The 25,545-nt window shown below is 45.0% G+C and overlaps 1 long non-coding RNA gene across 1 annotated transcript in view; it reads left to right on the forward strand.

The window, feature by feature from the left end:
* LOC148135919 (uncharacterized) overlaps positions 1–20,639 on the forward strand; it is a 32,021-nt gene extending 11,382 nt beyond the window's left edge. The window contains exon 3 of the long non-coding RNA XR_015754870.1: positions 19,866–20,639. This is a non-coding gene — a long non-coding RNA (uncharacterized LOC148135919). The remainder of the gene's footprint in view (positions 1–19,865) is intronic.
* Positions 20,640–25,545: the final 4,906 nt, after the last annotated feature.

The following is a 25,545-nucleotide window of genomic DNA, read 5'->3' on the forward strand; positions in this document are numbered from 1 at the left end:
AAATTGGAGGTATAGTGGACAGCAAAGAGGGTTACCTCAGATTACAATAAGGAGGTTGTTCAGATGGCTGTGAAGTGGCAGATGGAGTTTAATTCAGATGAATGTGACGTGCTGCATTTTGGAAAAGCAAATCTTAACAGGACTGATACACTTAGTGGCAAATTCCTAGATAGTGTTGATGAACAAAGATATTTGCAGTGCAGATTCACATTTCCTTGAACGTAGAGTTGCAGGTAGATAGGATATTGAAGAAAGTGTTTGGAATACATTCCTTTATTGATCAGAGCATTGAGTATAGACGTTGGAAGGTCATGTACAGGACATTAGTTAGGCCACTTTTGGAATATTGTGTGCAAATATTCTCCGTCAATCGGCAGGATGTTGTGAAACTTGAAAGGGTTCAAAAAGATTTACAAGGATATTGCCAGGGTTTGAGCTGCAGGAAGAGAACAAAAAGGCTGTGGCTTTCTTTCTCTGGAGCATCAGAGACTGAGGAGTGACCTCCGTAGAGGTTTATAAAATCATTAGTAGCATGGATAGGGTAAACAGACAAGGTCTTTTCCCTGAGTAGGAGAGTCCAGAAATAGAGAGCATAGGTTGAGGGTGAGAGGGGAAAGATATAAAAGGGAACTAAGGAGCAACTTTTTCACACAGAGAGTGGTGCGTGTATGGAATAAGCTGCCAGAAGAAGTGGTGGAGGCTGACAATTATAGCATTTTAAAGGCATTTGGATACTTGACATGAATAGGAAAGATTTAGAGGGATATGGCCCAGATACTGGCAAGAGCGATAAGATTAGGTTCGGATATCTGGTCAACATGGACAAATTTGAGCGAAGGTTCTGTTTAGTGCTGTTCATCTGTGACTCACAGCTCTGTGGGATTCGGTCTCTTCAAAGATAAATCTTAGTCTGTTTTATTTTAGTAAAGCTACAACATTCAGTAGGGGGACGGTTTATTTCTTTAAATACACATCTTATGATACTTTGATTAAGTTTTTTTATATAAAATATTGGTACTAATTTATTCTAGAGTAGTGTTTTGTAAAGCTGTAAGACTGTGCCTTTTTCTGGGTCTGTGGACTGTTAAGGTGCAGAGATGGCCATTTGTACAGTGATGTGCTCTTCCTGTCGGATGTAGGAGATTAAGGAAAGTTTCAATGATCCTGATTGTCTGCAGGAAGTGAGGATGCAAATCCTGTAGGATTTCATGGACCAGATGGAGCGATGGTTAAAGGTAATGAAGAATTTACAGGAGCCAGGGGATGTGATAGGTGGCAGTTGCAGAAAGGTAAGAAAACTGCCGATCCAGTCAGGTAGATGGGTTTCCTCTCGGAAAGGGAGGAGTGGAGGGCAAGTAGTGCAGGAGTCTCCTGTGGTTATTTCCATCTCAAACAAGTATACTGTTTTGGAAAGCGTCGGGGGTTACAGACTCTCAGGGGACTATCGCACTGACAGCCAAGTTCCTAGTGGAATGGATCTAGTGAGGTATATCAGGTTCCACGCGATCGATGGTGATAGGGGGCTCTCTAGTCTGCAGCACAGACTGCAGTTTCTGTAGCTAACAGTGAGACATCAGAATGGGCTGGTGCCTCCCTACTGTCTGGGTGAAGGATGGCTCTGAGGGTGTAGAGTATTCTGAAAGGGGAGAATGATCAGTGGGAGGTCGCTGTACATTGGTACCAATGACATAAGAGAGAAGGATGAAGTCCTGATGAGAGAATATAGCAAATTGTGGGTGGCACAGTGGCACAGTGGTTAGCACTGCTGCCTCACAGCGCCTGAGACCCGGGTTCAATTCCCGCCTCAGGCGACTGACTGTGTGGAGTTTGCACATTCCCCCCGTGTCTGCGTGGGTTTCCTCCGGGTGCTCCGGTTTCCTCCCACAGTCCAAAGATGTGCAGGTCAGGTGAATTGGCCATGCTAAATTACACCGTAGTGTTAGGTAAGGGGTAAATGCAGGGGTATGGGTGGGTTGCGCTTCAGCGGGTCGGTGTGGACTTGTTGGGCCAAAGGGCCTGTTTCGACACTGTAATGTAATCTACTAATCTAATCTAATCTAATCAAATTAGCCTGTAGGATAATAAGCAGGTCCTTGTCGGTAGTAATATCTGGATTACTCCCGGTACCACATGCTAGTGAGAGTAGGAACAGCAGGGTACAGCAGATGAATGCATGGCTAAGGATCTGATACAGGGGAGAAGGATTCACATTTTTGGATCATTGGAATCTCTGCTGGGGTAGAATTGACGTGCATAAGAAGGATGGATTACACCTGAATTGGAAGGTGTCTAATATCCAAGCAGGGAGATTTGCTAGTGCTACACGGGAGGCATTAAACCAGTGAGGGAGTGGGGGGTAAACCTAAAGAGATAGTGAGAAAGGAGGTAAGTCTGAGACTGGTACAGTTGAGAAGTAAGACAGGCAAGGCAGGCAAGGGCAAGGCACAGAATGAGATCGGACTGACAAGGTACAATAGACAATAGGTGCAGGAATCGGCCATGCTGCCCTTTGAGTCAGCACCACCATTCATTATGATCATGGCTGATCATCCACAATCAGTCTCCTGTTCCTGTCTTATTTCTGTAACACTTGATTCCATTATCTTTAACAGCTCTATCCATCTCTTTCTTGAAAGTATCCAGAGACTTGGCCTCCACTGCCTTCTGGATCAGAGCATTCCATGTGGCCACTACTCTCTAGGTGAAGACGTTTCTCCTCAACTCTGTTCTAAATGGCCTCTCCCTTATTTTTAAACTGTGTCCTCTGGTTCTGGACTCACCCATCCGTGGAAACATGCTTCCCGCCTCCAGAGTGTCCAACCCTTTAATAATCTTGTAGGTCTCAATCAGATCCCCTCTCATTCTCCTAAACTCAAGTGTATACAAGCTCAGTCGCTCCAATCTTTCAACATATGATCATTCCGCCATTCCGGGAATTGACCTCATGAACCTACCCAACACTCCCTCAATAGCCACAATGCTCTTCCTCAAATGTGGAGACTAAAACTGCGCACAATACTCCGGGTGCGGTCTTACCAGGGCCCTGTACAGCTGCAGAAGGACCTGTTTGCTCCTATACTCAATTCCTCTTGTTATGAAGGCCAGCATGCAGTGAGCTTTCTTCACTACATGTTGTACCTGCATGCTTGCTTTCATTGACTGATGTACAAGGATACCTAGATCACGTTGTACTTCCCCTTTACCAAACCTGACTCCTTTAGATAGTAATCTGCCTTCCTGTTCTTACCTCCAAAGTGGATAACCACACATTTATCCACATTAAACTGCATCTGCTATGCATCCGTCCACTCACCTAGCCTGTCCAAGTTAACCTGTATTCTCACAACATCCTCCTCACATTTTACCCTGCCACCCAGCTTTGTGTCATCAGCAAATTTGCTAATATTACTTTTAATATGTTCATTTATATTATTAATGTATATTGTAAACAGCACCGAACCTTGTGGTACCCCATTAGTCACTGCCTGCCATTCCGAAAGGAAGCGTTTATCACTACTGTTTGCTTCCTGTCAGCCAGCCAATTTTCAATCCAAGTCAGTATATTCCCCTTTGTAAATCCATGCTGACTCTGACGAATCCTATTACTGCTATCCAAATGAGCTGTAACTTCATCTTTTATAATTGACTCCAGCATCTTTCTCACCACTGACATCAGGCTAACCGGTCTATAATTCCTTGTTTTCTCTCTCCCACCTTTCTTGAAAAGTGGGACAACATTAGGGCGGCACGGTGGCACAGTGGTTAGCACTGCTGCCTCACAGCGCCAGAGACCCGGGTTCAAATCCCGCCTCAGGCAACTGATTGTGTGGAGTTTGCACATTCTCCCCGTATCTGCGTGGGTTTTCTCCGGATGCTCCGGTTTCCTCCCACAGTCCCAAAAAAATGTGCAGGTCAGGTGAATTGGACATGCTAAATTGCCCATAGTGTTAGGTCTGGGTGGGTGCGCTTCGGCGGGTCGGTGTGGACTTGTTGGGCCGAAAGGCCTGTTTCCACACTGTAAGTAATCTAATCTAATCATTAGTCACCCTCCAATCTGACTCTACATCTCCTGATTCTGTGTCTCCCCCTTCGCAAGGGACTGAACGTCATCCCTCACCAACAGGGCCATCTTACCCACTCTGCCCATCAGTCTGTCCTTTTGATAGCACTGCACTGCATTTATTTCAATGCAAGAGGTTTGACAGGGAAAGCAGATGAGTTTAAGATATGGTTTTGAACATGGGACTGGGATATAGTGGGTATTACAGAAACGTGGCTTAGGTTGGAAAGGACAGGTAGCTTAATGTTCCAGGGAATAGATGTAAGAAGAAGGATAGAAAGGGGGAATAAGAGAGAAGGTGGAATGGTGTTTTTGGTAAGGGATAACATTATTGTTGTGCTTAGGGAGGATATTCATGGGAGTTCGCCCGGTGAAATTACTTGGGTGGAACTGGGAAATAGGAACAGGATGATCACCTTATTGAGGTTGCCTGTGTGGATTTCGTCCGGGTGCTCTGGTTTCCTCTCACAGTCCAAAGATGTGCAGGTTGGGTGGATAATCCAGGCTGAATTGCCCATATTGTTCAGGGATGTGCAGGTTGGGTGGATTGGCCATGTGAAATGCAGCGTTACAGGGGTAAGATAGGAGGCTCAGAGGGTCAGTCTGGATGTGATGGGCTGAATGGCCTGCTTCCACACTTGGGATTCTCTGACGATAATTCTACTAGTTTTAAAATAGTTACAGAAAATAATAGACCAGATCTAAAAGTTGTTGTTCTAAATTGGACAAAGGTGAATTTTGACGGTACAAGGCGAGAACTTTCAATATTTCTTTGCGACCCCCAGGTAAAGGGACGGCTGGAAAGTGGGAACATAAGAACAGACGGAATAGGAGCAGGAGTAGGCCATCTGGCCCCTCAAGCCTGCACTGCCATTCAATAAGGTCAGGGCTGAGCTTTTCATGGCCTCAGCTCCACTTTCCTGCTCTCTCACCATAATCCTTAATTCCTTTCCTGTTCACAAATCTACATTTTGTCTTAAAGACATTCAAGTTGATAATGTTAACGGCTGCACTCAGCAGGGAATTCCACAGATTCACAACCCTTTAGCTGAAGAAGTTCCTCCTCAACTCTGTCCTAAATCAGATATCCCCTTATTTTGACGCTATGCTCTCTCGTTTGACCCGCTACCCCCCCAAATGGAAATAAACTCCCTGCTTCTATCTTATCTATTCCCTTCTTAATTTTATTTTTTCCAATACAACCTCCCATTCTTCTAAATTCCAACAAGTATAGTCCCAGTCTACTCAATCTCTCCACATATACCAACCCTCTCAACTCTCAACTCAAACTAGTGACCCTCCTCTGCACCCCCTCCAGTGTCAGTATATCTTTGCTGAAGTAAGGAGATCAAACCTGTACACAGTACTCCAGGTGTGGCCTCACCAGCACCCTGTACAGCTGCAGCATAACCATCCCTCTAGCAAGGAAGGACATTAGACCCTTCACCATCTTTTTTAGTCCCCTGGGATGCATTCCATCACGGCGAGGAGACCCATGTACTTTTGGGCTGTTATCTTTCCCAACACTACCTCTTTACTGAGAATGACAGTTTCCATGTCCTCATCTGCCATTTCCTCCATAGGCCTCTGAAAATGAGACAACAAGAGTACATAGACAGTATGTTCCTGTTATTGCCAAGGCTGGTAGGTGTAGAGAATGCTGTGTGTCTAGAAAAATTGAGGGTCTGGTCAGCAAGCTGAAGGAGGGATATGGCAGGTACAGACAGCTGGGTTTAAGTGAATCCCTCAGAGTATAGGGGCAGTAGGAGGGAAAACAGGAGGTAAAAAGGATACATGAGATAGCTTTGGGGGGGGAAAGAGGTTTAAGGACAATCCAAAGAGATTCTACAAAACACTAAGGACAAAAGTGTAACCAGGCAGAGAATAGGGACCCTCAAAGATCAACAAGGCTGTCTGTGGAACCACAGAAGGAGAGATACTATCTGAGGATTTCATGTCAGCTTTTACTGAAAGAGGATATGGAAGCTAGAGACTTTGGTGAAATAAATAGTGAGAACTTGACATCTGTTCATATTACAGAGGAGGTTGTACTGGATGTCTTACACATAAAGCTGAGTAAATCTGTGGGACCTGATCAGATGTATCCCAAATCTTTATGGGAAGTTAGGGAAGTGATTGCTGGGCCCCTCAGTGAGATATTTCAATCACCGATAGCCACAGGTGAGGTGCTGCAAGATAGGCGCCATTATGTGAGAAAGGTGATGAGGAAAGGCCAGGGAACAATACACTGGTGAGTCTGAAGTTAGTGGCAGACAAGGTGTTGGAAGGAATTCTAAAGGACTGGTTTATATGTAATTGGAAAGGCAAGAAGTGATTAGGGATAGTCAGCATGGCTTTGTACATAAATCACTAACTTGGACTTCAGAAAGACATTCAAAAAGGTTCCACATGACAGACTGGTTAGCGAGTTAGACACCATGGGATACAGAGAGAACCAGCTGTTTGGATACAAATTGGCTGTAAGGTTGGAGACGGAGGGTAGTGCTTTTCGGACTGGAGGCCTGTGATGAGCAATATGGTGTAAGGATCGGTGCTGGGTCCACTACTTTTCATCATTTATATCAGTGATTTCTATGTGAATATATGAGGTATAGTTAGTAGGTTTACAGTAGACATCAAAATTGGAGGCGCACTGGATAGCAAAGAAGGTTACCTCAGAGTACAATGGGACTTCAATCAAATGGGCTGAGGATTGTCAAATCGAGTTTATTTCAGATAAATGTGAGGTGCTCCATTTTGGAAAAGCAAATGAGAGCAGGAATTATACACTTAATGGGAAGGTCCTGGGGAGTGTTGCTGAACAAAGAGACCTTGGAGTGCAGGTTCATAGTTCCTTGAAAGTGGAATTATAGGCAGGGTAGTGAAGAAGGTGTTTGGTGTACTTGCCTTTACTGTGCATTGAGTAGTGGAGTTGGGACGCCATTTTGCGGCTGCACAGCACATTGATTCAGCCACTTCTGGAATTCTGCTTTCAGTTCTGGTCTCTCTGCTATCGGAATGATATTGTGAAACTTGAAAGGGTTCAGAAAAGATCCGCAAGGATGTTGCCAGGGTTGAGGGTTTGAGCTATGTAGGTAGAGGGTGAATAGGCTGGGGCTGTTTTTCCTGGAGCATTGGATACAATTGTGAGGGGCATGGATAGGGTGAAATCCAAGGGCTTCTCTTTTAGGTAGAGTTAGCAGAAGATCAGATAATTCTCCTTGGAGCTGAGAAGTTTAGGCAGTGATTTCGACCAGGAGCAGATTTGTTTCCAGGATATATAATTTACAGAGAGACAGAGGGAGAAATTATTAACGTCACAATTTTTAGTAACTACCTTCAGGTAACTGGCAAATAATGCAGGTTAAAAATGTGAAGATTATTTTACTCACTAAGTTCTGAGCATCTGGAACAGTTTGACCGACAGCTGGATGCAGATTCAATAGTTATTGTCAAAACAAATTTGGAATTTAACTTTTTTAAGGAAGGATTTGGAGGGCTACAGACAAATGGGAGGTGAGTTGGGATAGACTGGTACCATCTCCAGAGGGGAGGAGTACAGCCCCAATGGGCTGAATAGCCCCAAACCCCTGTGCTCTGTGTTACTGCCCCATTCACTGTGAATGATGAAGCTCATCCCAGGGCAGAGTCATAGAGACCTACAACATGGAATTAGACCCTTTGGTCGAACTGGTCCATGCCGACCAGATATCCCAACCTAATCTCGTCCCATTTGCCAACATTTGACACATATCCCTCTACACCCTTCATGTTCACATACCCATCCAGATGCCAAATGGTGCAATTGTACCAGACCAATAGGAGAATTGGCGTCATCCTCCAGCCAATGGGAGTGAATTGGGGTGGGTCCAGCAGGCCAACACGTGGCCATGAGCTGTGCAGGCGCAGTGTCACGGTGAGGGGGGATCCAGTGAGTGTGAAGGGAATGGGAGAGACTGCAAAGTCTGGGGAAGAAATGGAGCTATTGTGGACTGGGAGGGTTTATAAACGCACGGTTTTAGGCTGCTAGACCTGAATTAGAAATTCCTGGTAAATTAGAACCAAAAGAACTGCAGATGCTATAAATCTCTCACAACAACCAAAAGGTACTGGAAAAGCTCAGCAGGTCTGGCAGCATCTGTGAAGAGAAATCAAAGTTAACATTTTGGATCCGCTGACCCTTCCTCAGAACTGATGTTACTGAAAAGAAATGTTGGTTTATATGCAGAAGGTAGGGGTTAAGGAGTAAATGATCGGTGGTGATCGAGTCCAAAGTGATGGGAGCAGTTGGACAAAGGAGTGCATAACGATCTGACAGGGGGAGGGTGAATAGCTGTTTATGGGGATTGTTAGTGGCTAACCATAGGTAATGTGTAATGGTAGGCTGTGTGATAACAAGGCCTGGTATGTGGGTTAAGAGGCTAGGGCGCTAGGAAATTGGAGAGTTCAGGACGTAAAATTATTGAATTTGATACTGGGGCTAGAGGGGTGCAGGGTCCCCAAGTAGAAGATGGGGTGTTGTTCTTCCAACTTGCGTTAACGTGTGGCGCTGGAAAAGCACAGCATCTCAGGAGCAAGAGAATCGACGTTTTGGGTATATTATTTTCATCAGGAATGCCGGGATTGTAGGGGGAGGGGGAGTAGTAAGAGGGCTGATAAATAAATGAGGGATGTGTGGGATTGGTCGGAAGGGAGCTAGGAAGGCAATAGGTAGATGTAGGTGGAGGGTAATGGAGAGAGGGTGGAGTGGATAATTGGAAAGGAAGATGGACAGGTGGGACAGTTCAAGAGGGTTGTGTTGAGTTGGAGGGTTGGATCTGGGATAAGGCAGGGGAGGGGAGATGAGGAAACCTTGATTCTGTGGTTAAAGGGTCCCAATGTGGATGATGAGGTTTTCTTTCTCCAGGCGTCGGGGGGCTGGGATTTGGTGGTGGAGGTGGTCCAGGACTTGCATGTCCTTGGCGGAGTGGGTGGGGAAGTTGAAGTGGTCGACCACAGGATGGTGGGGTTGGTTGGTGCATGCATCGCAGAAATGTTCCTTGAAACATTCCGCAAGTTGGTGTCCTGACTCCCCAGTGGAGAGGAGACCACGTCGAAAGCAAAGGCCATAATAGGTGAGGTGTTTGGATGTGCAGGAAAATCTCTGCTGGATGTGGAAGGGTCCTTTGGGGGTGAGGGAGGAGGTGTGTGCACAGGTTTTACACCTCTTGCATTGGCAAGTGAAGGGTCTGGGAGTTGGGTTGTTGGGGAGCATGGATCTGACTTGGAATTCACAGGGAATGGTCTCTGTGGAATGCTGAAAGGAATGGAGAGGGAAATATACCTCTGGTGGGATCTGATTGTAGATGGTGGAAATGGCGGAGGATGATGCATTGTATCTGGGTGGAAGGTGAGGACTGGGGGGTTCTATCCTTGTTGCAGTTGGAGAGGTGTGGTTCAATGGCAGACGTGTGGGAACTGGTGGGGATGGACTGGAGAGTATTGTTGACCACATGGGAGGGGAAATTGCAGTCCTTCAAATACGGGGCGGTTTGGTACGTTTCTGAAGTGTTCTGCCAGCTTGCATCAAGCTTCACTGGAACACTGCAGTAAGCATGAGACAGATATTGGCCAGGCAACAGACTTGTGTGTTAAAGTAACAGGCAACTGGAAGTTCAGGGTCTGTTTTGCAGCAGAATGTAGATCATCAGCTGCCATTTCCAGCACCTCCACTGAGATGCTGCCAGACACCGGTTCCTGTCCCCTCCATTAACAGCTATGCACCCTCCCAGACAGATTGCTATCCACTCCTTTGTCTTTCCAAAGGTTCCTGTCTCTCTTTGGGCTCTGTCCCCACCTATTATTTACCCTTTAAACCCTATCTCCTGCAGTCCAAAGATATGCAGTTTAGGTGAATTGGCCAAGCTAAATTTCCCGTCGTGCTCAGGGATGTATAGATTAAGTGCATTATTCAGGAGAAATGTAGAATAATAGGGTCAGGGAATGAGTTTGGTTGAGAAACTCTTCAGAGGGTGGGTGTGGACTTGTTGGGCCGAATGGCCTGTTACCACACTGTCGGGATTCTAATTTTCCCAGCTGCCATCGGTTCTGAGGAAGGGTCACTGGATCTAGAATGACCCTTGGTGTGTGCAGGAGGAGGAAACCGGAAAGGGGAGTTGGATTCAGTTTAGACTGGGAGGGTTTAATTACACTCTGTACAGGTAGTTAGGCCTGAATTAGAAACTCTTAGTCCCACGTTTACAGCAAATGGGAAAATGGCTGTGGCCCTCAGGCGATGATGGGTCCTGGGTTATGGCCACCATCTTTATTGGAGGCAAGGTACAGCAAAGCACATGGATATGTCCTCTTCCTGGGTGGGGGCGGGGTGATTTGAAGAGGAGCATTTACACACCAAACACATACCAAGAGAAGTGTTTGCCTTCACTATTCATCTTGCATTGACTGTGAGTTTTGTTTTTTGAATTCATTTTATAGAATACTAATTGAGAATAATTGAGACAGGGATCTCAAAAGCAATTTTCTATCGTCAGCAGGTCATCAGGATCTGAATACAATTGACATTTAACTGTGGAAGGAGAAAGGTGTGTCTGTTCTTTTTGTGGGAAAGTATCTATTATTTTAAGCAAACATTAGAAAGGTGTTCAAATTAGTGGTTGGATCACCCTTGGGGTTTGTGCTCTGCAGCTAAGGAAGGAGATATTGCCCTGAGAGGAAGCACAGATTTATCCAAATTACACCTCGTCTCTTTGTAGGAACTGTCAGATTTGGTCCCAGTCACCCACTTCATGATGTTAACCTGTAAACTCCTTATTTTCAATTCCCTGCAAACTTCATTAAAATTCCTTATGGACTCAAATTCCAGCACCATTTCAGGTGGAATGTTCCAGATTCTGACAACTGTCTGTTCATTCAGAAACTGCTGAAGTCCATGTTGACTCTGGGGTTACAAAGGGCTGAATTGAAAGATGAGATGCAGTTCCTGAGCTCCCATTGAGATGCATTGGAACAGTACAGGAGGCTGAGGGCAGTTTAGGTGTGAGCAGACAATGAAAATGACAGGGCTGCACTGTGACGGCTGCTCAGCTCAATGAGAGTGTTTTGGAGTTGGATGTAAACAGAGGGAGGGGAGACAAGGGAGAAGGTGAACCTCAGCTTCAGTTTTATTTCAGGCCATTCAGAAATTCACATGGTCCCAATGGGAGCAGCCAGTTTGTAAGTGAAACCTGCTGAGTTTTTTTTTAAGTTTTTACAAGTATAAAATGTCAGCTTAAGTAAAGATCGGGCCTTTAGATTATAATGGAAATGTTTGAAATGAAGAAAGGTTGCGAGCTCATTTAAATTCTCTTAATGAGAGTAACTAGCTGAAACTAGAGAGACATTGTGACAGGAGCCCTCAGACCTGTGGTATGCTCCTGTTGTACAATTTAGGAAATAAGGGACGCTTCCAGTCTCCCTGATGGCTGTGTGTGCAGGAAGTGTGTCCATTTGCAGCTACTGGGAAACTGCTTTTCAGACCTTGAGCTGAGAGTGGACTCACTGTTGAGAATCTGCGATACTAAGAATGTTATGGACAGCACGTTTAGTGAGTTAGTCACACTGCAGGTGAGAGTTACACAGGCAGAAAGGGAATGGGTGACCGTCAGATTAAGTAAAAGGCTCTGGAAGGAAGTGCAGGACACCCCAGTTATCGTTCCCCTTCTCAAACAGATATTGTGCACCACTTGGGATTCTATAACGGGGGGGGAAAAATGGAGTGGACTCTCATGGGAAATCAGCAACAGCCAGGTTCATGACCCCACAGAGAGCTCCGCTGCACAGAACTGGAGGAAGGAGAATGGCAGAGCTGTAGTGACAGGGGATCCACTAGTCAGGGTCAGAGACAGGCGCGTCTGTGGCCACAGACATGAATCCAGGACAGTGGAATTGAATCCAGGTCCATTTATTGATAAGTGCACAGACCAATAAAGGTCAGTGTCCCAAATGCAACCTTCAGCACTTGACCACCCTGAAGCTCTACCTTCCAGGGACTGTGCACTTGTTCTGAGCCCTTCAGAGTGATTGAAGGGGATGGGGAGAAAACAGGAACAGGGTTGTGTTGTAGATCTACAAAATAACGGTCATCCTCCCCTCTCGGTCTCCCCCCTCTCTCTCCCATCCCCCATCATGCCTCTTCCCCACCACAGGGAAAAGACCTGTGTATTTACCCTATCTATGCCCCTACTGATTTTATAAACCTCTATAAGGTCATCCATCAGCCTCTGACGCTCCAGGGAAAACAGTGTATTTATCCTCTCCCTGTAGCTCAAATCCTCCAACCCTAGCAACATGCTTGTAATTCTTTTCTGGCCACTTTCAACTTTCACAATATTGTTTTGATAGGAAGGAGACCAGAATTGCACGCAATATTCCAACTGTGGCCTAACCAATGTCCTGTACAGCTGCAATACGACCTCCCAACTCCTATACTCAGTGCTCTGACCAATAAAGGAAAGCATACTAAACACCTTCCTCACTATCCTATCTACCTGCGATTCTGCTTTCAACGAGCTATGAATCTGCACTCCAAGGTCTCTTTGTTCAGCAGCACTCCCGAGGACCTTACCATTAAGTGTATACATCTGCTAATATTTGCTTTCCCAAAATGCAGCACCTCACATTTATCTAAATTAAACTCCATCTGCCAGTCCTCAGCACATTCAACCATCTGATCAAGATTCCGTTGTAATCTGAGGTAATCCTCTTCACTGTCCACTACACCTCCAATTTTGGTGTCATCTTACGAACAATACTTCCTATATTCACATCCAAATCATTGATATAAATTATGAAAATTAGTGGATCCAGCACTGATACTTTGTGACACCCCACTGGTCACAGGTCTCCAATCTGAAAAGCAACCTTCCACCACCACCCTCTGTCTTCTACCTTTGAGCCAGTTTTGTATCCAAATGGCTAGTTCTCTCTGTATTCCATGAGATCAACCTTGCTAACCAGTCTCCCATGGGGACCCTTGTTGAATGCCTTACTGAAGTCCATGTAGATCATTTCCACTGCTTTGCCGTCATGAATCCTCTTTGTTACTTCAAAAAAATTGACTCAAGTTCATGAGACGTGATTTCTCATACACAAAGCCGTTATTAATATCCAGGACTTAACTCTGTACATTGGGATCTGTGTCACCCAGTTATGAGTGTTAATATTCTGGATAAAGTTCACGTACACCAGGTTTGTGTTAGTGACTGTGTATTGAGTCTTGTTAATATCACCCACACAGGTAAGTTCCATTTGAAAGGCAGTCCCTATATCCCGAACCCCGCTCCCATCTGCTCTGTCTCCATCCCCACCATAGACAGTAAGTGGGAGGAGCTCATGGAGTTTCCATGTGAGAGAGATTGAGAAATTCTTCCCTTCTTTCCACTAGCCCACATGGTGGTAGTGTCCTTACCTCTGAACCAGGAGGATCGGGCTCAGAATTGAGTAACAGCATCTTTGAAAAGGCCGAATGGAAAACGTGCCCAAGCCACCAGGCCATGCTGTCTCCGAGCTGTCCCTGCCTGAGCCTCAACAGAACCTTCCTATAGTTTCTCTCCTGTCAGACTCTCCCATTGCTCAGTTTGTCCAGGGTCACCTCCTACTGCTGCACTGATCCTGTACCTCACTGACCTGTCCATCCCCCAGTGTCCTCCACATTCATTCATTGTTTACAATCTCCAGCCCTGCCCCCTCCACCCTATTGGGCCACAGCTGCTGTCAATCACCCAGCTTCGTGTGTGATCTGGAGCATGTGCTGCAGGAGGGGAGGCCAGTGCATGGGCGCAGTGCTGGCCAATTGTTAGTGTATGTGCAGGGCGGGTCAGTGCCAGGAGGAAGGCTGTGCGTGTATGGGATTAATCTGTCATTCACAGTTTCCTCCCTCTGGGAACAGGACCCTGGGAAATGGCCCCTGCCCCTGATATCGTGACATGTGGTCGGCTATCAGTGGGGGGAGCATTTTGCAGAAAGTTATCAGAACTCGTGTGAAGATTCAGGAATGTTATGTAAAGGAACACAGATGGGCCTGCAATTAAAGTTCTAATTTGGTTCATCTTAGTTCAATCGGATATGACTTGGCCAGTGTGTGCAGGATGGTTCTCATCAGAGGGTCCATGTGGGGGAAATAAATAAAATGTTCCAGATTGGGGCAAAAAAATCAGTTTGGTTCTGACCAGGAAGGAAACCTGGGAGGTGGGGGAAGGATTCACCAACATCCAGGAGGCTCCGAGTCAGACTCATTGATTTGATTAATTAGATTTCCTACAGTGTGGAAACAGGCCCTTCGGCCCAACCAGTCCACACCAACCTTCAGAAGAGTAACCCACCCAGACCCATTTCCCTCTGACTAATGCATCTAACACTATGGGCAATTTAGCATGGCCAATTCACCTGACCTGCGCATATTTGGATTGTGGGAGGAGACCTTTTTTTGGTTCTTAGTCTGCAGGCAGGAGCGAGGAAGCTGATTTCAAAGAGAAGAGAGTGTGTGTGAGAACTGGGTGTGGAGGAAAAGGGGTGAGGAGATTGGTTTGGATTTCAGTTCACAGAAGAGAGCAATTGTGAGACTGAGATTTAAAGCTTTGGGGGAACAAAGAACCTACAATTTAATACTATCACTGTCTTATGAATTTCCATCCTGTGTTAACGGTGGTGACCTGTTTTGTCTGTTGTAGGGTTCTGAAAGGGCGGATTTGTGGATGAGAAATTCAAATTGAATTTCACGTTCCGTTTTGATAGTTACTTGATCCGTGCCGATCTGAATATCATTGGCCTTTTCATGTGGAAGGAAAGGTGTGTATTCTGTCCATGGGCGAATATATCAAATGTCAGTGTGACTGGAAACATTACTGAGACACAGCCAAATCCATGTTAGTGTGGTGAGTGTGGAGAGAGAGAGTTCATTTGTTGTTAAAAGTCTGAAGAAACATGGCACATTTCCCAGGAACAATTAAGCTACAGATTTGTTTTGTATGAGGACAAATTTTTAATTAACCATGCAACCAGAAAGACACAAGGATACCTGCAGCATGGAAAATGCTATGAAAACAGGATTGTTGTAAAGGAGTTAATTATCGATCATGGCTTGTAATCCATTGGCGTTGTCACGTCGGTTCCAGTGCCATGGGGAAACACTGGAAATGTGATGAGTGCAGTGTAGGTTTCAGTTATTAAACTGGAAAAAGTGCATAAGAAAATTACAAGAATTTTTGCCAGGACTCAGGGGTCTGAATTATAGGGAGAGGTTGGACAAGCGAGGATTTTTTTTTTGTTTAGAGCAGTGGAAACAGAGGGTGATCTTTTCTGGAAGTATATAAGACCATGAGAGGCTTGGGTAAGGTGAATGCACTCTGTCTCTTTCCCAGGGAGTCAAGGAGTGGAGGGCATCAGTTTAAGGTCGGAGGAGAAATTATGAAAGGGAACCTGAGGGTCAACAGTTCTACAAAGAGGGTGGTATGTATATATGGAATGAGGTGCCAGTGGAAGTGGTTGAGGTGGGTACATTAACAACATGTAAAAGACATTTGGACAAATACATGGATAGGAAAGGGTCAGAAGCAGATGGGCCAAGTGCAGGGAAACGGGGTTAGCGTGGATAGATATTCTGATCGGCATGGGCCAGTTTGGGCCAAAGGACCTGTCTCTGCTGTAGGACTCTGACTCCAAGTATATTTACTATTTCTCCCGCTATCTCTGGTAGCACCCTGGGATGTATTCCATAAGGGCAAAGAGACTTGTCTACCTTTAGCTCCATTAGCTTGTCCAACTCTAACGCTTTCGTGATAATGATTGTTTCTTGGTCCTCACCTTCCTCAGTCTCCTTATCAATTACTGGCATGTTCTTCGTATCCTCCACTGTGAAGACTGACTGCTGTGTCCTCATATTCCTGAACCCTGCTGGATAGGAATAACTGGGTACAGACCTCTGAGAGGTCTTCTTTGAGTCTTTATTGATGAGACATAGCAGTTACCTGGATAGTGTACATGCAGAACACCTCCAGGCAGCATCAGGTAACTCCCCGCCTGTCCGATGTGCTGCTCCCATTCTCATACCTTTGTGGTTTGGGACTTTGAATAGAGACTGTCTCTCAGTATTATCTCCATGGCAACGGCAGTTAGAAAGTAGAGTTAAGCTCAACACTTTGTGGTTAAACCACATACCCCTCCCCCACGCCCCTGTGCTCAGTCAGGTATCTGACAGGCGCTTCAGTTTCAGTGGGGCTGTCTGTCAGGATTCTGATGTGGAGGAGCCGGTGTTGGAGCGGGGTGGGTAAAGTTAAAAACCACACAACACCAGGTTATAGTCCAACAGGTTTATTTGGAAGTACAAGCTTTTGGATGTGCTGTGATTTGTAACTTGATCAGGACTATCTCTATGGTAACAGTTAAGTGCTTCAACAATTACAGAGGCCATATGTTCCCCACGTAATAGGTTCCCCTCCAGCAGTGTAAACTGCTATTCTGGCCCTGGGGATAGCTACTCATCACTTTTCTCCCCCAATCCCATCCAGCTTTCTGTTGATCTTTAAAGATTTTCGAATCTCCTAGTTTCTCCATGGTCTTTGCCAATTTGTATGCTTTCTATTTCAATTTGATAGACTCCCTTATTTCCTTAGCCACCCATGGCAGATTACTCTTTTTTCCTACAGTCCTTCCTTTTCACTGATATATACTTTTGCTGAACAGTTTGAAAAATTCTTTTATATTCCTCCACTGTCTTTCAACTGTCCCACCATAAAGTCTTTGCTTCCAGTCTACATTAGCCAACTCCTGCCTCATCCTATTGTAGTCTCCTTTGTTGAAGTACAGGATCTTGGGATTGGATTTAATCTTCCCGCTTTCCAACTGTATTCTAAATTTAACCAGACTTATCACAAGTCTTTTTATCAGATTACGAGGTGAGGCGATGTTTCCTGGGTGTTTTGGTTTTCATTGTCAGAGACCTTGGCTTTGTAATAAAGTACAGGACAGATATTCACAACAGAGTATTCTGGACGGTGTGAATGTACTACACAGTCTAAAACCATACATCACTGTCTCCCCTCAGTTTACATGATTTGGAGATGCCGATGTTGGACAGGGGTGTATAAATTTAAAAATCACACAACACCAGGTTATAGTCCGTCAGGTTTAATTGGAAACACATTAGATTTCGGAGAGTTGCTCCGTCATCCTGATCCAATTAAACCTGTTGGACTATAACCTGTTGTTGTGTGATTTTTAACTCACCTCAGTTTAAAAATGTAAAATCATTATCTCCTACACGCTTCCTCACTAACTAAGTTTGGAACGCTAATCCACCTGACTATCCTGCATTTTCCGAAAATCTCCTTTGGTGAAGGTGGTGAGTGTTGGGTTCAGCTTTCCAGTTATTACCGTAAGAAGATGAGCACTGGGCACAGGAGAGGCAATGCAGCCCTTCGAACCAGCTCCATCATTCAATACCATGATGATTGAGCTCACATCGGTCTCAGCTGGATTTTCCTGCCTGCTCTCTCTCACCCTTCAACTCATTGCAAATTCGACATCTCTATCTCTTCAGTAAATTTGCTCATTGTCCTGGCATCCACTACATTTTGAATAGGGAATTCCACAGATTCACAGCACATTGAGATAAGTACATTCTTCTTCATGAGAATAGAATAGAGTCCCTACAGTGCAGAAAGAGGGTAATCATCCATGGAGTCCACAGCAACCCTATAATGAGCATCCCATTCAGACTCTCCCATTCCCTGTATTTCCCATGGTTATTGGCTTAACCTGCACACGCATGGATACTGTGGGCAATTTAGCACAGCCAATCCACTTAACCTATTCATATTTGGACTGTGGGATGAAATTGGAGCACCCAGAGGAAACCCGCACAGACACGGGGAGAACATGTAAACTCCACACAGTCGCCTCAGGCTGGCACCAAATCCAGGTCCCTGACGCTGTGAGTCAGCAATGCTAACCATTGAGCCACCTCTGCTTAAAATCTCCTCCTCCTATTAACCTCCCCACGCCCCAGTTGGCTGAATCTATATTCCTTACATCAGAAAATCAGGTTGTGGAAGCAGATATCTCAGTAAAACCCAGTGACAGTCTATATGTTCTGTGTATCTGAATGGGGATTCAAAGTTTGTGCGAAGATTTGTAGCTCGGGTGCTCGTTGTTGTGGTTCTGTTCGCCGAGCTGGAAGTTTTTGTTGCAAACGTTTCGTCCCCTGGCTAGGCGACGTCATCAGTGCTTGGGAGCCTCCTGCGAAGCGCTTCTTTGATGTTTCCTCCGGTGTTTATAGTGGTCTGTCCCTGCCGCTTCCGGTTGTCAGTTTCAGATGTCCGCTGTAGTGGTTGGTATATTGGGTCCAGGTCGATGTGTTTGTTGATGGAGTTTGTGGATGAATGCCATGCCTCAAGGAATTCCCTGGCTGTTCTGTCTGGCTTGCCCTATGATAGTAGTGTTGTCCCAGTCGAATTCATGTTGCTTGTTGTCTGCGTGTGTGGCTACTAAGGATAGTAGTCGTTTCGTGGCTAGTTGATGTTCATGTATGCGGATTGTTAGCTGTCTTCCTGTTTGTCCTATATAGTGTTTTGTGCAGTCCTTGCATGGTATTTTGTACATTACATTAGTTTTGCTCATGTTGGGTATCGGGTCCTTCGTTATGGTGAGTTGTTGTCTGAGCGTGGCTGTTGGTTTGTGTGCCGTTATGAGTCCTAGGGGTTGCAGTAGTCTGGCTGTCAGTTCTGAGATGCTCCTGATGTATGGTAGTGTGGCTAGTCCTTTTGGTTGTGGTATGTCCTCGTTCCCTGGTCTTTCTCTTAGGCATCTGTTGATGAAGTTGCACGGGTATCCATTTTTGGCGAATACCTTGTATCGGTGTTCCTCTTCTTCTTTTTGCAGTTCTGGTGTACTGCAGTGTGTTGTGGCCCTTTTGAATAGTGTCCTGATGCAGCTTCGTTTGTGTGTGTTGGGGTGGTTACTTTCATAGTTTAGGACTTGGTCTGTGTGTGTGGCTTTCCTGTATACCCTTGTAGTGAATTCTCCGTTCGGTGTTCTCTGTTCTATAGAATGGGGATCCTATATACAACACCCTCCAGTCCACACTTTTCTTTCACTTTCCTGAGACAGGGCTCCAGTGGCTTCAGGGGGACTACAACTCCCACAATACCTGAGGCAGGGGCCACACGTGTGTGGGGAAACCCGCACTGTACATGTACAGAATGTGGGAGGGTTTTGGCGACGTGTATTGGGTATGTATACTTTGCGTAAAGAATTTCACACTGTGATTGGCTGGAGGAGGAATGTATCTGCTCATAGTATTGATCTGTTGGGGGAGAGGGTCAAAGTGTCACTATACCCATGTAGGACCACTCTCCATCCCTAATTCATTGTAATGGTGGGAATCAACTAATGGGGAACTAAGAAGGATGTGACCCATTCTCCCAGCCTGAAGGTTCCTCTTCTGTCCAGGATCTGCCACCTCCCTGTCTGTTTCCTTTTGTCTCATTCTGCTGTTACATTATTGACTTGCAGCAACTGAAGGGAAAGGAAGTGAACCCAGAAAGGGTGCAGCGTCTAACCAGGGACGGGAAGTGTTGGCATGCATCTGTTTATCAGCAACTCCATGAGAATGGGGAGGGTGTACATTAGGGGGTAGTGGAGTCAGAATGGTGGGAGAGAGTAAGTGGGCTGGAGGGTTACAGTATTGGGGGAAGAAAGTGGAAAAAGATATTCCAGAGAAACTAGAATTGTCTGTTCTGAATTTCTAACCTGTACATATTCCTTTATACAGGTTGCTAGATGGTGAAGATTTGCAGACTGAAATCTCAAAATCATTGCAGATTGTGATTAAGTTACCCAGTGTTTGAAGAACCAAAGATGGAGACTCGCTGGGCCAACATCCTGCAACACTATCCCTCCCAGCATTGTCGGTCTTTCTGCACCAAATGGACTGTGAATGGTACGAGACATCAGCTCACTACCATCTTCTCAAGGGTAACTAGAGATGGGGAATAAATGCTGGCTGAGCCAGTGATGCCCATATCCTAGAAATGGTTTCTATCTCTAGTTGCTGAAACCCAGTTGCTGTTCCTGCAGAATGATGAGGGACGCTGAGTGCATCCTCCAGGGGGCAGAACTATCACATTACCCCTGCCTACACCCACACAGTAACACAGCAACGTCACTGGAACAAAAGGCAGTGAAGCCAAAGGAGGACTTAGAGATAGTTCTTCGAGGTAAAGTCATGAAAGGGGATTGGAACACAGCAGGGACAGGAGACTGAGCTGGATGGTCAGCTGTTTCCCACTGAATGGTGGAGCAGGATTGAAAGGCTGAATCGTCTCCTCCTGCTGCTATCTCCCAGGTCTCCCATGGAGCCCGGGTAGGAAGGAGTAGGCAGGGATTCTCCAGGAGATTGCACTTCCACAATAGTTTTCAGTGAGGGATGGTTTGATGGATTTTATTTAACATTTATCCTTAACACAAGGTTTGTAAATTTTGGTTTTAAAATGTTGTAAAAGTTTTTTGCAGAGCAAATAAAATTAAAGAAAATAACGTAAACTGTCTGAATATAACAGTTTTAAAACTTTCAACCTGTGTAAAACAAAACCCTGTCTATTCCCGGACACCATCACTTTCCAGCTACTCAAACTCCAGGGAAATATTTCCTCCCTGTCTGAACCTTCGGTTTGATTTAACAGCTTTTCAGTTCTCGTTCTGTGAGCTGTGAAGCATTCTTTTTCCCATTTCTCCGACCCAGAAATGTTATCACAGCAACCTTCCCACCATCAAAATCATCATTCCGCCATTTTGCTTTTGGTTAACATTTTATCACCAGCAGTGCAAAAGTGAGGACTGCAGATGCTGGAAACCAGAGCCTAGATTAGAGGGGTGCTGGAAAAGGACTTATGCCAAAACGTGGATTTTCTGGCTCCTCGGATCCTGCCTGACCTGCTGTGCTTTTCCAGCACCACTCTGATCTAGACATATAATCAGCAGCAGTAAACCATTTGTGTAACCAATTGAATATTTCCAAACAAAGCCCATTACGGGCCAAGCAAACCATTACAAATGACCGAGTGAGAAGGGACTAAATCAAAATAGAGTTGTGGGGAGGGGCCAGCGGTGGAGATAAAGCACTATATCCCCTGCGGTGCCCACCTCTATCTAAAGGCATTGAGAGAATTGATGCACACCACATGCTCCTTCTCCAAGGACACCTGCTGTGTAGCCTTTATCCTCAATCATGGAATAGAATCCCTACAGTGTGGAAGGAGAGCATCCGAAGAACATCACACCCAGAGCACTCTATCACTGTAACCCTGCATTTCCCATGGCTGATCCACCTCGTCTGCACAATCCTGTATACTGTGGACACGTTAGCACGACTGATCCACCTGACCTGCACATCTTTGGACTATGGGAGGAAACTAGAGCACCTGGAGGGGCCCCACACTGTCGTGGGGAGAATGTGGGAACTCCACACAGGCCGTTGGACAAGGCTGGACTCCGGCCGTTGGACAAGGCTGGACTCCGGCCGTTGGACAAGGCTGGACTCCGGCCGTTGGACAAGGCTGGACTCCGGCCGTTGGACAAGGCTGGACTCCAACCTTGTACCTGATGCTGTGAAGCAGCAGTGCTACAGTCACAAATTAAATCAAAGCAGATGATCCCTGTTTATTGTCACATTGCTGTTTGTGGAGACTTACTGCCCTGAGAGATATCCTGAGGTTTAGAAAGTGGCAATGTTAGTTCAGTCACCTCCAGCCCAGTTAATGTGGTTAACAACAACATCAATACTCCAACAGTCATCCCGTACAAGGTCCACTCATATCTCTGATGGACAGTAACATCAGAATCAGAGTCCTGCAGTCCACACGGAGCAGGGGGATGACCACGTCCCTGTGAGCACTCACTGGGCTCTGTCGTGTTGAAGATGCAGCAAATCCCTTGTCACACAGAGGGGTGAACAGCTCCTACCCAGTGTGAACCCGCTGGGGTCTCAGGGACAGGATGAATCACTGAATCCCTTCTCCCACACTGAATTCCTAATTCTAACAGAGTACATCCTCCTGTTTCCTCAGTTGTTTTTGACAATCTCATTCCCCTCACACCAGAACCCGTTCCAGTGTTACAGAAACAGCAGAATGGTCAGCTGCAGCTGGTCACCTGACTGATCACTGGACATGAACGGTTCATTCTCCACAGATGCTGCCAGACCTACTGAATGTTTCCAGCAATTTCTGTTTTTATTTCTGATTTCCCAGCATTTCCAGATGTTTATTTTTCCAATACTCATCTTGTCTGTTGCAGAGGAGTTTATTGATGAGATTAGAGGGGTTTGAAAGTTGTACGTTAGGTCACACATCAGCTATGATCATCCTGAATGGCAGAGTAGGGTTGAGGGGCTGAATGGCCTTCTCCTGTTCCAATGAAAGTTATCCATCGGCAACTTGTGGTAACATTTCCCCTCACTGCTCACTTCACCTCCACGTCGAACACACTGTTACTGACTGAACAAACCTCCTGTGTTTGAACTAAACCTGCTCATGTTCTGTGGCTCCCTCTCCTGCCACTCGGGTTTAACTCTCATCATGGAATGCTGTCTTGTCTTGCTGCAGGAATGCCCACAAAGGACTCAGCCTGCAGTCTGTATCCACTGGGGTCCACAATCACCGTTTATTTCATTCTTCCTCTCTCATTCTGGCTATTGAACTCTCGGTTTCAATCCATTCTCCTGTCATGCTCTTAAACATGTCCATGTGGGTGGACTAGAGGCAGCTGGGATTTAATGAAGGGAAGTGGGGATTAGGCGGAAGCACGAGGAGCGGCGACAGCAAAGACAGTTCTCATTGTAACGGCAGAGTTTCTCCATGACCCAGTGAGTGGTGAGGCACCTGAGATTGTGGGGGAGGCAGATTCAATCAGGGATTTGGTAAGACACTCAGGCACTGACCTGTCCATCTGATTGTTAACTCAGACAGAAAGAAAGATGGACATTTAGATAGCACCTTTGATGATTTGGGGCAATGAAACATGCTTCCAACCCAATAATTGCAACCACAAATCTCTGAAAACACAGACACAAAGCTGTCTCTGAGCCTCCTCTTTTCTTGAGAAAAGCGTTTTGAGCTGTTCAGCCTTTTCTGGTGATTATTACCGCTATGTTCCTGTGAGATTTGTGACTGAACCTTTATTTTCCTGTTCCTTGTGAGTGATGAAAGTAGCAGAAACAGTTCCTGACCTGTGAGGGGTTTCGGTTGGTGTATTTATATTTACAAATCCATTCCCACCCTCACATACAGTGTGAAATTGATGTAAAACTGAAGGGAAGGAGTGAGTGAGCACCCACAGAATCATATGTATCTGAGTTGAATGAACCTGGCATTAGGAAAATGTGACAACAATCACAACTAGTTAGAATCACAGAATCCAGTAGGTGCAGAAGGAGTCTATTCGGCCCATCGAGTCTGCAATGACCTGCTCACCTACCGAACCCCCATAACCTCACATTAACCATGGCAAGCCCAACTCACCTAAATTGCACACTGCAGCCATTTTAGAATGTCCAATCCAGTAACGTTACACATTAGAGGGAGGGTCACAAATTAGACCCAAATGCTGGGAATTGTGGATGAAGGCTCACAAAAACTTGACTCTGACTCAAATGCTCTGCTTTTCAAAATAAAATCTGGGGGAAACTGCAACCGGAAAGATTTCTGATTATCTCAGGAGGAAGAGAATTCAAAACTTGCGCCGTTGACCCAGGGGGCGCAGTGAAAGTTACAGAGGTCTGGGAACCATTAGAAATGTAACAGGTTGTGAGCAAGGTGGGGGTGAGACAAGGTCAAAAAGACTGTCTGTCACAGGAGAGATTAAACAGCAGAAATGGTAGTCCCTCAAGGCCACGGGAAATGGAATTGGGGCTGGGAAAGAAACAAGGAAACAAGGTGTGCAGCTGTCAAAGAAATACATTTAAAAAACAGATTATAAAAGCATAGAGGGCAGAGTTCACAGTCTGAAATTGTTGCTTTCAATGGTGAATACAAAAAGCTGTAAAGCCTGGGGAGTTCTATTACAGCCAACACATACAGGATGGGCCAAGTGGCCTCGATCTGTGCTGTAACTTGCTGATTTTTTTTCCTGACATTTGTAGTTCAAGTCTGATGACGCTACTAACTTTTCAAATTGGACTGGAGTTTAATATTCTGGAGAAATGTCAAATAAATCACATTGATTACATTGTGCAGACCTTAGTCCATAACCCTGCATGTTCCAGCATTTCAGTGACATCCATGTCCTGCCGGTGGGACAGGACATACAGGGATGGTGACAGTGGTGTCTAGGACACTGTAAGCTATGATTCTGTGTGTATAATTGTGTCAGGTTGTTGCTTGACTAGTCTGCATTCCAGCTCACCCAATAAGATGATAGCAGGGTGAGACACTACAGTTGGAGCTCATCTGCTCGCTAGTTCCTTTCCTTTCTGCTTTTTTAAAATTTCTTTCTCTCTCACTCTCCCCTTTGCAGACTCTGACACAAGTGTCTCAACATTGAATCATAACAAAAGTTTTGAAAAAATCATGTCTCTACAAGAAATTCAATGGCGGAAAATATATTATTCTTGCATCAACTACATTTTTAAACAAAAACAATCCTGTTCAATAAACTCTGTCTCATTTCTTCCTTCAATTCTATCAAGCGAGCTATTATATTTTGTCCCTCAGTTAACCAATCTTAATAAATATCCAATCAATTTCAGAGCAACATGCTTACAAAGTATTGAACCAATTTATCTGTTTAGGTTTTAGCATTAGTTATCAAGTCATTACCATTGCAATAATTGCATAATAATTGGTCTGGGTAACAAGTACACTGAGGTTCACAATTTAATTTATTGACTCTTGGAAAAATGGTACAATATATCTTTTTTTCAGGATTCTAACAGTAATTATTAAGGCATTTGCATTACAATAATTATAGTATGCTTTAGTTTAGTCTTGCTAACAACTACAGTGAAGTTTATATCTGAATTTAATCCAATCTTCCCTTGTACCTATACAGTAATATAAAAATCCATTTTATTTCCAATCAACACATCTACAAAAGAATCCATTATTTCTGATGCAACACGCACTGTTAAAAATATGACTTTTGCTCATTTGAATGATCTGTCATCCCAGCCTTATAAATTTAGAAAAACCTAATTACTTTTCCCTGCAACAATTCCTGTTCATTTTTGCAGATAGCACAGTCAAATAGCAAGATGAAATTTATCATTATTCTTAAGTATGCTAATAGAATTTTGAAAATCTGTATGTTGCTAATATATAATCATTGTTCATTTCAGTCCATAGAATATAGAACAGTACAGCACAGTACAGGCCCTTTGGCCACGATGTTGTTCCGACCTTTTATCCTACTCTAAGATCAAACGAACCAACATGCCCTTCATTTCCTATCCTCATCCA

This window comes from Chiloscyllium plagiosum, unplaced genomic scaffold, assembly GCF_037043375.1.
Source record: "Chiloscyllium plagiosum isolate Xiang-an unplaced genomic scaffold, Cpla_swu_hap1 HiC_scaffold_48, whole genome shotgun sequence".
In the NCBI taxonomy this organism is placed as follows: Eukaryota; Metazoa; Chordata; class Chondrichthyes; order Orectolobiformes; family Hemiscylliidae; genus Chiloscyllium; species Chiloscyllium plagiosum.